The following is a 12,807-nucleotide window of genomic DNA, read 5'->3' as shown; positions in this document are numbered from 1 at the left end:
ATGACTAATTTTGTTTGATCTAGTATATGTACATGTTAAGTAGCAGAAGGTGCTGCAGTTAAAGTGAAAAGATTAATCTAGCCTTTTCAAGCAAAATCAACTTCTCTTAGTGCTGTGTTGGCAAGCCTGGGTTCTGTAGGCTCCCAGGCACAAACATAGCAGCCCTGCTGCAGTTGTAGAGGTGGGAAAAGATCTCCAAGTGCCTCTAGGTCCCTGATTAAGAATCACCATTGTTAAATAATCTTTCTCTGTTCTCCTTCTACAGAATGACTGGTGGTTTCTTTGCTCCATGGGAAAATAGGAAGACAGAGAGAAGATTCAGCATGTAAGAAATAAATGATATATTATTCCCTTACCCCTTTTTTCTGCTGTTTTTGCCTGGTCTTCCCCAACTTTATTTTTTTAATGGTCCAGCTGGCAAAGTCCTTAATCTTCAGCCATGTGAATGACTGGCGAGCAGTCATTTGCAGGCTCTGAGCATTTTGGTCCTGCATATGTTCTTTCTTTTTCCTCCTGCTGCTCAGAAAGCTTTGCCCAGCTGTGCACCTCATTATGCCCTTGTGGCTAGGCTATTTTAAGAAAACTTCTTCTAAAGGAATAACAAAATCAGCAAGCTTTAACTGTTGTAACTGTGGTATTGGGGAAGTAAAGGTTAAGTGCTAGCACAGGTATAGCTAAGCACTCCGCAGATAACTGGCTTGTGATTTCTTTAAAGACCACCATTTTCCTAGATCCAGGTGGGGCACTTAGGTTTTGTGTCAGCCATTTGCACACAGAGCTACAGCCATTTCACTGAGAAAGCCAATCAAGATCTGAAGAGGGAAGAGGGTTTTTAGGCATGATTTGAAGAAAGAAGTCTAAAATGTCCCAGGAGGAGGTAGGGAAATCATTCCAGCAAGCTGGGCTGGACAAGCTGTGACAGCTGAAAGTTTCTTTTGGTCTTACCTTGCTAATTCTGGTTATGACAGGGCTTTAATTTTTATTTCCTATTCAGCTTCCATGTTTAGCGTTTAGTATTTGTGGAAACCAGGGTGAGCAGAAAAGCTAGCAATCACACAAGTAATAAAGCGCAAAATCAAGAAAATAGGAAGAGCTAAGTAGATGAAACGGACTACTTCAGTCACAGACTAAGCCCCCCACCCCAGCCCTCTGGCTCTGAAGATCTGAAGGTACCCGATACCTCCATGGTGGCACCTGGCATGCTGCTGAGCTGGGATCTGAGTATGAAGCTGCCCTGTTACCAGGCATTACATGTGACTGGCACAGGCTCTACCTTGGGCTGACCAAGCAATGCACAACCTTCTTCCTGCTTCTGCCAAAAGCAAGCCCTGGTCGGGTGAACAGTCAGGGTGAGGGGTGGGTGATGATGGTGTTTGCCCACAGCACAGCTTACTGCCTTCCTGCCGCGCCTCCCTTCCGTCTTAGATGATGCTGTGTGTTTCGTGAATACATAGTCCTTTATTGATAAGTACAGAATGCAGCAGATGGGCCATTAGTTCATATAACCACCGGATGAAAAGTGAAAACTAGATCTGCTATGTTAATCAAGCGCTGCTTAACATGCGCACCGACACGGCTGCTCGTCTTGTTTCAAAATACAAAGGTACTTGCTGAGAATGAGGCCTCGTCCCCCAAATCTCTATTCCATTTTTAGATGGCCGCATTGCACATTGAGTGAGTGGCTTTTTACTGTCACAAATGAAATAGAGACAGTAGAGCACGTTGTGGGGTTCTGGATGCAATTACAAGGGGGAAGAAACTGCTTTTAATCTAAACAGTCGTTCTCATGTTGTAAGATAGAGGGAGTCCTCCTTTTTTCAGCACAAAGCAAAGGTAAGGAGAGAGTGACTTTTTTCAACCAGGAAGGGAAAGAGATGCAGCTCAGTGTCAGACTAGGCTGGCTTGCAAGGCCTCCAAAGGTCACCATGCTTTTAACATGGAGACCGCTGTTGGTGGCACTTGAAGACAAGCATAATAAAGTGTCTTCAGAAAAAGTGGTAACATGGGTCTGGATAATTATTTAAGATGGTCTTATAAAGTAGCAAAGAAAGTTGGTTGGCAGGTTAAAAAAACAATTACAAATTCATGGAATTATAAATGAACCTAGCATGGTAGGGACAAAGTTTTGCGATGCTTTTTATAGTGGAAAAACATGCTGCTCTGGTTTTCTTACATATCTTTGGGATTGTCAATAAAACTGTAGTAAAGATTTTCTGACTTAATTTAGTTAAGACTTTCTGAAAGCTTTGACATTGTGTCCTGGTCACGGTGTACCATGAGCTGCAGCAGCCTTGCAGTGCAGAAGCACAGCCCTGGGGTGACAGGTTTCTCTCTCTTCTCTGGAGGAGTGGAGCCCGCCCCACCCCCTGGGCTGGCTCTCCATGCAAGAGCCTCTCCGCAGCCAGCTGCAGGCACAAGGAAAGCAGGCCCTTGCCAACATCATCTGACTGCAGGGCAACAAACCAGCTGCCAACACATTGCCTAATTTTGCCTGGAAAGTCAGCCTGCCACTGCGGGAGGCTGTGAGGCACAGAGATGGCACTAAGGGGTGAGTGGGTTGCAAGTGGCAGGATTGGGACTGGTAAGCGTGAGTGCATCCCCAACCCCATCTTCCTGCCCATGTGTCCTGGATGAGGACCATGGGATGAACTGTTCAGCACTTAGAAACACTTTTTCTTGGGACAAGGTGGCCAGTATCCAAGTGACTCATATGCATCCTCCTCCTTATTTAAACTGGAGTCTTCTCCTTCAAGCTTTGCCCATTCCATGAAGCCTAACCACCGTGTTTCTGGAGAGGGGAAAGCCATTTCCCTGCCCATATCTCTCTTCTATGTTGCCATCTGCACTCCTTCCCAAGTAACTACCTCATCTACCTTGGAATATTCCCCCTCATCTTAAATTTGCTTGGGAGAAAAATTTGTCAGACCACTCAAAGCCAGGACTGAAGCATTTTGCAGTATGGATTTTCCTTGCAGTTTCTGAGGAACCGCTGGCACTCGCTATTTTTGGCACCATCTCTTCCTTATGTTCACCTTCTGCTGCTGTCCCTCCTGCACCTGGCTCCCTTGGACTGAGCTTGGACACCTGCTGGACAATGTCAAGCAGGCATATCTGAGATGCACAGGATGGTTCGTTGAGAGCAAGAAAGAACTGGAAACTATCTCAGAGTAAATTGTCAGCTTTTCAACCTGGGCAAAACCATAACTCTATTGAAACTGATATTTTCTGAAGTGTTTTAATGATACGAGAATGGGAATAATGCTAAGGTGGAAAAATCTGACACCTTTTGGCTAGTCAGGGTTAGGGAATTTGAAAAATTTAAACTAAAGCACAGCTGTAAAAACAAACAGCACCAATTTATCCTGTGAGGCATATGGCTGCATTGCAATTGCTTGTTAATGTAATCACTAATTCAGTCCTCTGAGCCATAGATCAAAATAACAATATTAGTTTATTTTAATTGTAAAGGGCCAACGTCAAAACTGTGCAAGTGGAAAGAAGCCATTTTTCCTCTGTTGACTCTGTTTTTCTGGCATCTCTTTTATCACATGGAGCTGGCTGACTTGTACTTCTGCTAAAATAACCCTATAGACTATAGGAGGATAGCAGAACATCTGGGACATATGTTTGCCTGAAACTGAGCTCTTTCAGGTTTTTAACCCTCCTCCTCTCTCTTCTATCCCACCTCAGCATGTCCTAGGCAGCCAGAGCCAGAAACAGCAATCTAGAAAGAGCTGCCCAAAAGCACTTAGGCTTGAGCCCAGAGAAGACCAAACCTGAGACAGTGGGAGAGGTCTCTGCTAGGGAAGCTTGAAAGAAAGGAATGTAAAGAGTTTAAAATAAATAAATAAAGAGTTACGTTTAAATACATATCACGACAAGGGGAAACAAAAACAACAAAGCAAGCAGCCCAGCATACGTTCTGTAGGAGGTAAGTCCTTCACACTTGTGTTTGCCCTGTCAGAAAGCGACTCTAATTGGATCTGGATCTACCCAGTTCCAGGTGTCTTCTGCCTCGGGTCCCCTGAACTATTCATTTGTTTTGCTGGTGTGCCTCGGCTTGGCAAGGTGTCTTGATTGCCAAGTGAATGTGGATTCAGCTAGCTCTGACCAGCTCTGGCATTTGAAAAAATCCTTTTTCTTCCGCTTGAATTTCTCTGCCAGCTGCCTGCGAGTCAGGGTTTCCCAGCCAGCAGCTCTTGTTATTATCTGTTTTCACTCGCCTTGATGTTAACCAGATTGGACTGCTTTTATCTCTATTAACCCTACATCACTGTGGAGCCCCAGTGTTATACACCCTGCGTGACTTGGCCACCGGGTCAGAGCAGAAATACATAAATAGAGAATAAATTCACCTTATTGAGGAAACAGTGAGGTCTAAAAAGCTGGCCAAAAATAACACGAGTGCTGATGATCTCAGGGAAGAAAATAGCTAAAAGGCCAGATGAAGGTACTAAAAATCAAAGCTTAAAATAATTGACAGCTCATCAGACTAAATCTGAACTCTGCTAAAATTCTCCACCAGATGAAAACTCTTGTTATGAAAATAGTGCTGAACAGCTGAGAGCAGGACAAGCTGGCCTGATTTTCTCTGGTCTCAGAAGCTAAATTGCTGCTAAGAAGTGCTTTTGTTTGTAACCTTAGATACATCTTACAGTCATTTAGACCAGAGAGTCTGATTAAAAATGCATCTGCAAATACAGAGGGGAGATTCTCAGTCTTTAAAGAGCCATAAAGCTGTTTTGAACAAGCACCTAAGGATCATTTCCCATCTCCTCCAGTTCCTAGAAACCATGGGAATGAAGCAAACTGGGAAGAAGACGAGCCAGTATTTTTTTTTTTAATTCCATTCTTGATGAAGTTCAATATAGTTTCAGAAGTAACAGGTTACTCAGTGCTAGTTAACCCCGCACACACAACCCAGATCTGGTCACTCGTCTGGTCAGCGTTCAACCAAGGCTTCAGGATATTGGTGCCCTTTCAGTTACAGGAGAAAAAACAAGTTTCCCGTGGATTTTGGAGTGAGGACGGGGTTCAGTTCGGCCCCTTCCCCCGCCTGCGGGGCGGCGGCGGCGGGATGGCCCCGTGCGCTCCCCCCCGGCCGCCGCTGCAGCCGCCTGGAGCTGCCCGCTCCCCCCAGCGGCTCGGGCACACGCAACAGAACTGACTTTTCCTCCCAACACTTTATATCGTTAGAACGCATCACTGGAACGTGTCGCTGTTTTGTTTACCTCACGCACCACACTTCGTTCACCTGCACCAGGAGAAGCGGCCATCGATGGCTTTGCTAGCCTGAGCGCGCCCTGCAGCCTCGGCTGCGCCCTGCAGACACGGCCCGATGCCCCAGGCAACCCCCGCGCGGGGCTTCGCTCGGGCCGCGCAGGCCCCCGTGCCCCGCAGTACCGGGCCGAGCCCCGGTCCAGGCAGCGGCCAGCGGGGCGCGGCGGCCCGCAGGCACCTGAGCGCGGCGGCTGCGCGGGGGGCGAGCGGGCGGGGCCGGCCCGGCCCGGCCCTCACATGCGCGGCGCCGCGGGAGCCATTGGCCGCCGCCGGGCCGCGGGGCCGGCCCTCGCCGGCAGCCGGTGCTGTCCGTGCGCCGAGCCATGCGGGTGCGCGCCGCATACGGAGAGCGCGCTGCAGGGCGCTGCTAGGAGCCGAGCCCGCCCGGCCCGGCCTCCCCCTCCCCTCCGAGCCCGCCGCCGCCCGCATGGCAGCGCCGCGGGAGTGACCGCCCCGGAGAAGGTCTGCGTCCCCGCGGCACGGCACGGCCCGGCCCGGCGTGGCGCGGCCGGGCGGCTTTCGGGGTCCCTCAGCCCGCGGGGCCGTCCCTGAGGTGAGCCGCGCGCGGGGCCGGCGGGGAGGGGGCGGCATCGACACCGGCCCCGGCCCCCCCGCCTCTCCCCGCGCTCTCCCCGCGCCCTCCGTGGCCCTCGCCTACTGGTTTTTTTTTTCCGCCTTCAAACCGGCCTGGGTCGGTTCGCTCGCTGGCTGCCGGCGCCGGTGTGCCCGGGGCGCCTCCGAGCCTGGGCGCCGCCGCCGGGACCCCCCGCTGTGCTTTCGCCTCGGGGCGCGCACCCCGCGGGCCGTGCCGCCGTGCCCCGTGCCGGGCCGTGCCGGGCGGCGGGGCTGGGAGCACGGCGTGCCGGTGGGAACGCGGCGGAGAAAAGCGAGCCCCGTCCCGGGGCCGGCGGTGCGAGCTCCGGGCGGGTGGCGCCAGCCGGGTGCCCTTTGTGTGGGGCCAACCGTGCCGGGGGCTGCAACGCGCGGGTTCAAGGGGCCTAAACCTGTCAATAGAACCCATCCCGGGGGCAACGCCAGCCCCTGCCGGAGGATCGCCCCTGGCTTCCCGAGGCACGTATCCTCCCAGCTCCCCAGTACGTGGCCATATCGACTCCTGCTCCTTGAGGATCCCCGAGCCTGGCACGGCAGCTCCTCTGCCTTTCAACCTCCGTTCCCCCCCGCCCCGTCCCCGTTACAAGTGCCGCCACTGCTGTTAAACAAACACCAATTCAGGCACAGAAAGCTTGTGACTTGCCCAGCATCCTTCAGGGAAGCTGGTCTGCGGTCGGGGGGATGCAGGCTGTGGGTTTCCAGCACGCCAGCAGCCCGTGGCAGTTTCTTCTCTGGATGCTCCCAGTGTGTAAGAGCCATGAGGTAGGTTACTCAGACTTGAAAATGGAGGACGGTAGTGGTAACCACCCTGTTGTTTGGTGGAATAAGTCTCAGCAGTACTTCCTGTAATGGTGGTGCTGAAAGTGATGTTTTACTTGGTTTAGCTGCTGGTGCAGAGAGCAAAACATCTCCGGTACTAGCTTTGGGGTACCTGCTACTCATAAGCATTGTCAGTTACAGCTTTTTTTCTAATAGCCTAGAGAAGTATTTTGATTTTTTTCAGCATTATGTCTGTCAGCCATGGTAGGGAAGGATCATCTTTTCTCCTCTAAAACTGAAGGTGGAGAATGGCTATGCCCTCTTGTTTGGAAGAGCGGGCTTTAGGATGTGAGAAATTTGCAGGAACAGCACTGAGATTTTGATCCCGCAGCTCTGAGCTATTAAAAAAGCACTCTCATCCCAGATGGGGTGGCTAAATTCCTTTCTCTGTGCCTTTTTTTTAAATTTTTTTCCCCCTTTCTTCCTCCTCAGTCTTCCTGGTGGCAGAGGAAACCCTTTTTCTTCAAACTTAGGGTAAGGATTGGTGGTATAGAAGGTTAGTGTTACGTTATTTGCTCTTGATTGCCATCTTAAATTAATTCACCAAGGCTTGCTCAGAGGTCAGGATCCTACTCATTCTTTGTGATTTACAAATCCCCTATAAACCTTTTATTGTTAGCTGAAACTGATTTATAAGGTCCTGACCTAGGAATATGCTACTCTGGCTATGTTTTTTTGTGCTGTACACCATTTTCTTCCGTGTTTCTGAGCAAGCATTGCCTTTATAATAAACTCATTTGTTGCTTTGCCTGTGTCTTGCTCGACGTGGAAAACACTAGTCTGTTATGTCTGCTGTATCTGTTTTGCACATAATAAGCAGGGAATATTTAAATATAGATACTGTTATTTGCAGTCAAGATGACTTTGATAAAGATCCAAAGTTTACAAAGGCTATGTGAGGTGACAGGGGGAAGGGAGCAGCATTAAGCAGTAATTTATTTTGTAAGATCCAGGTGTGCGCAATAGACATCTGCTCCAGTCCTGACACCTTTGAGGGGACAGTAGTCTGTCCAGTGTGTTCAGACCTGGAGGAGGCATTGTAAAGCAGCAGCACCAACAACGGGGAAAGTCTGCGTGCAGCCGTCACGGGAAGGTAATTATTAATAGGAACAAACCAGTACAATAATGATGCGAAGAGAGCGAAAGCATTTAGGTGCTTGCTGTGGAAAGATTAACTAGTGTATGTTGTGCTAACACATAACTGCACATGTAAAATACAGTTCTTGTATTCTGGTTCTATAGCCCAGTATTCCTGTTGCCTCAGACGAGCCCCTTTCTCTTCTGTAGCCGTAGGTAGGTGGTGGTATGGAGATGTCACAACTGTATGTTGTGTGTGGACAGCTTTCTTGATTGCGTGTGCCTGGAGAGTGAGAAAAAAGCGAGTGTTGTGGGTGATATGGCTGCAATAGGTCCTGCCAGTGACAGGAGGGTTATAAAATAAAGGCTAGTGAAGAAAAGGTTATGTATGTCCCTGTGGTCAAAAGCACTTGTGACCATGTGTGTTGTGGCTTGGTGCAGTTTTATAAGAAGTAACTGTACTGAAATTTCCTGCCTTGAAGTTAGTTCTTCTAATTTCTCCAAGTCTTCCTGTTCCTTTTGTGTATTGAGGTCCCATTCAAAATCTGTTGAAGCCAGTCAGTGGGAGTAAGTGGGTTTTGAACTGGGGGTCCTGTACCACTGGCTGAGTTTCTTTTCCTCCTTGTGTTCTCGATGCCACTGGCCACTGTGTCGGTTCCTCCTTTTGCTGCATACCAGTGGGTTGGCTTGGGACATCTGGCGGGCAGAGCACTGACTCAGTCCTCAGCCCAGGGTCTCCTTTGCTTTCTTCTCCACCTCTAAGAGCCAGAGGGGAGTTTTGATGCCGTGACATGGACGCTGTGATCACTGAGGATGAATTAGTCGTGAGGCTTAAAGCATTTAATCGGTGTGGGGCAGCTTTACTGAGAAGTAGCTTGAGTCACAAATGGTGTCATGGGGGAATGCAGTGAACTAGCTTGTCAACTAGATGTAAACAAAAGGGAGTTCCGGTGTTAGTATTTTACCAAATAATGAACTCTGAAGGTTTTTCATTTCTTTTCAAAAAAACAATCCGTATCTTCCAGTTAATTCATAATTGTTGTAGATCCCTAAATATTTATAAAACACAACTAGCAGTATTTATGTTATACCCAAATGTTAACATATAAAGTGGAACGAACCAAACGTGCTATTTCAGTTTCTGCTGTTTAAATGTCCCCATTTCTTGCTTAGCACTGAAACAAGACTACACAATTCTCCTTTTGTTTTTTTTCTCTCTTTTCTTTCTGTTTTATTTATTCATTTATTGTCTCTTGTGGTGGGAAGATTATATCGTAGAAAAAAAAGCTATTGATGTATTAAGGAAAATGGCAATAATTTTCCCCAGAAACCTTACATTTAGATAAAGGCTTGTCTGTGCTTTTGCATAACTGACATTTTAAACATCTTTTTATAACAAGCAGTGAAAAGTCTGTGGACTTCACCATGCAAAGACTTGTGCACATGACTAATTTTCCACACATGTATAGGCTCATGAGGACAACGCATGCATGCATGAGGCTCTCTGGGGTCATGGTAAAAGTGCTTGAACTTGAAAGTTTATTCTTGGCTGTGATACTGAGGTTCTGTGGGCCTACGCTTGTAAGTATTTGCCAGACAAGGGCTGAAATACAGAGAAGGATGTTTGTCAAATGCAGTTTTCTAGCAGGTACCAGCGTTATATTTGTAAAACTGATTGTAATTAGTGTTTCAAAGCTACTCTGTACCTCTTGCCTTGAGAACACTTTGAGCTATGTGTTTTCAAAGTCTGACTTGCTTGTGTTGGGGATGGGTTTGGCTCAAGATCTTTTGGTCTAAGCAAATTGAGTGCAATTTTCTTTTAACCATATAACAAAGAATAGGTATTGATTGCTTGCCAAACAATTTTTCCCCTCAGAGATTCCAAAAAAAATTTAGGGAAGAACAAAGCCAGTATTTCTAGTGTTTAACTTCTTGAGAATCATCTTGAGTTTTGGCATGTTAAAAGGGAAAGTGCGTCACAAGTCAAGTTGGCATTTTCTAATACCATCAGTAATACTCATTTCCACATCATTAATTTTAACTGACACTGCTTCAGCCTTTCTCTTGCCACAAATTTCTTTTTAATTAAAAGAATTGAAGCTCTTTTCACTTATTTCTATATCCTGCTCAGCTTTATTCTTCCAGTCTTGCCAGAACTGGTTCCTGTCTCCCTTCAGGAAATGAGATAGGAAGAGAAGCTCAAAGAAATACCTTCCCTTTTCTTCTTCCTCTTCTGCAAGTATAAATCAGGATATGAAAACACAGTTGTTTGTGTAGTCTCAAAACTGTTGCTACCTGTAATTTTCCTTCTTTCCACTTGAGCTTTTTCCTCAGAAGTGATTTATTCTAAGACTGAAGTAGTTGTGATATTCCAGACTTCAGAAACAATCATGATGTAACATACAGCTACTCTTAGGGGAGGAGGAAAGTTATTTGTTCCTTAATTTTTTTTTTTCTTTCAGAGACCCTTTTCTTGGTGAAGGTAACTGATGAAGCAGCAGTAAAACCAACCAGGTTGAAAGCATGTGGCAGCCAGCAGTGGGTGAGGGTAGCCATTACCTTATTCACAGTGGTCCTGCATTTTGTATTATGTATGCAAAATATATATATATCTAAATAGAAAAAGAAATGCTCTGATTTTTGTGATCTGCCTTGCTCCTTGTTAGTGTTAAAAAAAGAATCTTCTCTGTATGTGGTCTTTTAATTAAAAGTTAGGCATCTCAGGTGTTCTGTCTTATGAAGCTCTCCTTTGAAGACTAGGAAAATGCCATCAATGGAAGATTTCTCAGACCCAAGGGGTAGGCATGACTGCTGCTGTTGCTACCTTTTCCTATCAAACATCTCTTCAAACTGTTTGCTGTGCATTTAAATGTGAAAAAATGGCACTATTCCAAAAACTGGAGTTTTAAAATCCCTTTCTATTCACTTGCTCAGGATTTTTCTGTCTTGAGTCACATCTCCTGATGTTTTCCCCTGTATATTGAGACCATAGGTGGGGCCACCTAAATACAGGTGTCTATTGCAGGATGTCTTATCTGCAGTACTTGCATGGAGCTGGTAAATGGAATCATAGAATCATATTGGTTGGAAAAGGCCTTTAAGATCATCAAGTCCAACCATAAATGGAGACCTACAACAAATGTCCTGAAGCATCTGCTGGAGACCCGCGATGCTCCCGATGGACCTCTTCCCTAGATCCATTATGTAAAGATATACACACAGAAAGGAAAAAATCAGACACAAAGGCTCTTTATAGCCCTCGCAGTGAAGCAGCGAGGCAGGCTGCTACCCGCCCCCGTGCAACCTAATGGCTGCAGAGCCACAGCCAAGATACAGGGTGGTGGTTTCCCGCTACCCCCCCACTCCCTCCTTGGACTTCATTCTTTACAAGTCAGCACTGGGATAAGTTTCTCTAAAAAAGGTGTTCTTGATCGCCCTTGGGTTCTACAGAAGCCAAGGCTGCTGCACCTCTAGTGTTTTTAAGTGTGGCCAATGCCACAGATACCAACATGCCCGCTAAAAGCAGCATTGTTTTTTTTTTTTTTGGGTGGACTTTGTTTGAAGCACTTTTCTTGCTGCAGTGATCTTCCAACTTGGGATTATAGTTTTAAGGAGAAAACAAGTGCATAGGATGTGTGTATGAATATGATGTCTGAATAGCTATCTGTTCTTCAGCCATTGTTAGGTACTTTCAGCTGGTGTGAGAACTTGTACAAAGAACACCCATGCCTGGAATAACCCTAGTGCAGGCGTGCTGAAGCTGTGTGTGCTAGAGATGGAGGCAGTTCTGTAATTTTGCAGTACCTTAAGGTCAAAAGAAAAGCTGGTAAACGCAGGGAGATCTTTCATCTAGCTTGATATGTGCACACGCAAAGTTGATTTTGTTTTATTTTGTGAGCAAAAACTATAGTTTATCAGTCTTAAATGCAGTGATTAAAAAACCCCAAGCTTATACAACGCTAATTTGCTAATCATTGAAAATAGCCTTTCGGTTGAAAAGCTGCTTCTGCGAATATTAATATTTTAGACAGAAGTATTATGTAATAGACATTTTGTCGCCTTTGCAGTCCTGCACAGAGGAACACATTGTTAAGCTGATGTCATTTGGATTGTTCAATATAAATTTGTCCACTAAACCAATGCAAATGTCAGTGAATGATTAAAAAAAAAAAGTCCATCTTGCATATTTGCACATAGTGGTTTGTGTACAGATTGTGGAAAGGGAGGATAGGAATTATTTTGGTCTGATAGTCTCTGTATTAAAATTTGAGTGAGAAGTGTGCAAGGTAGTGAACTAGCTTGCTTTGTTTTCAAGTACTGCTATGGTCACAAATGCTTTCCACATGCATTAGCAATTGCCTTCATCAAAAATGCACGGAGGAACCAGACTTCACGCTTAATCTGACTGGTGTTTAAAAATACAAACTGAGAAGCCTATATGCAGGGTTCCTCTCAATGGCTGCCATCCAGAAACTTTAATGTACTTGCTTTCTGTCTAATTAAATTAAGAAATAAAGCCTAAACTACCTAGCTTAGAGGAGGAACTGACAAAAGAGGAATGAAACTTTTTATGCACTTGAGTTTTTTTAAAGTAACATTTGCTGGTTTATAACCCATACTAAATTTCTTCACTGTTTTACCTCCTTAGCATTGCTAGCAGGCAGAAGGGGAAGACTGTGCTTGATAGTTTGGGTCCTCTCCTTTTCTGTCCTTCTGACAAAAAATCTGTTGACTCTTGAAATGAGGAAGTGGAGGAATGCAGATACACAAATGCTTGTTGGTGCAGCAGGAATTGTGACCTTGGTCAGTGCTAGTGCCCCCATGGAACGCGGGTAGCAAAGTGTCTAACAGGAGAACGATGGGAGAAGAGTGGTTCTTGGAAAAAAAGAGTGGACCAAGAATGAGACAGAATTGTACTAATAATAAATCAGGAAAATGAAAAATGCAGTGGTTTGGACAAGACTCTTATTTCCAGTGGTTAAAATTTGTGGTTACGCTTTGTTTATTTTTACTGTAATT

At 46.0% G+C, this 12,807-nt stretch overlaps 1 protein-coding gene across 3 annotated transcripts in view; it reads left to right on the top strand.

Moving 5' to 3' along the window:
* Window positions 1-5,544: 5,544 nt before the first annotated feature.
* Window positions 5,545-12,807, top strand: part of LRRC8D (leucine rich repeat containing 8 VRAC subunit D) — a 53,835-nt gene continuing 46,572 nt past the window's right edge. The window contains exon 1 of one of the 3 annotated variants that reach the window (XM_055724612.1): window positions 5,545-5,833. The gene's annotated coding sequence lies outside the window, so the exon portion shown is untranslated. Of the gene's footprint in view, window positions 5,834-6,480; window positions 6,655-12,807 lie in introns of those variants that run through there. The other 2 variants (XM_055724611.1, XM_027814361.2) reach the window with 2 other exon arrangements.

The sequence above is a fragment of the Falco cherrug genome, chromosome 12, assembly GCF_023634085.1.
Source record: "Falco cherrug isolate bFalChe1 chromosome 12, bFalChe1.pri, whole genome shotgun sequence".
Taxonomy (NCBI): domain Eukaryota; kingdom Metazoa; phylum Chordata; class Aves; order Falconiformes; family Falconidae; genus Falco; species Falco cherrug.
The sequence above is the reverse complement of the archived record's forward strand: the minus strand, read 5'-3'. Positions and strand labels throughout refer to the sequence as shown.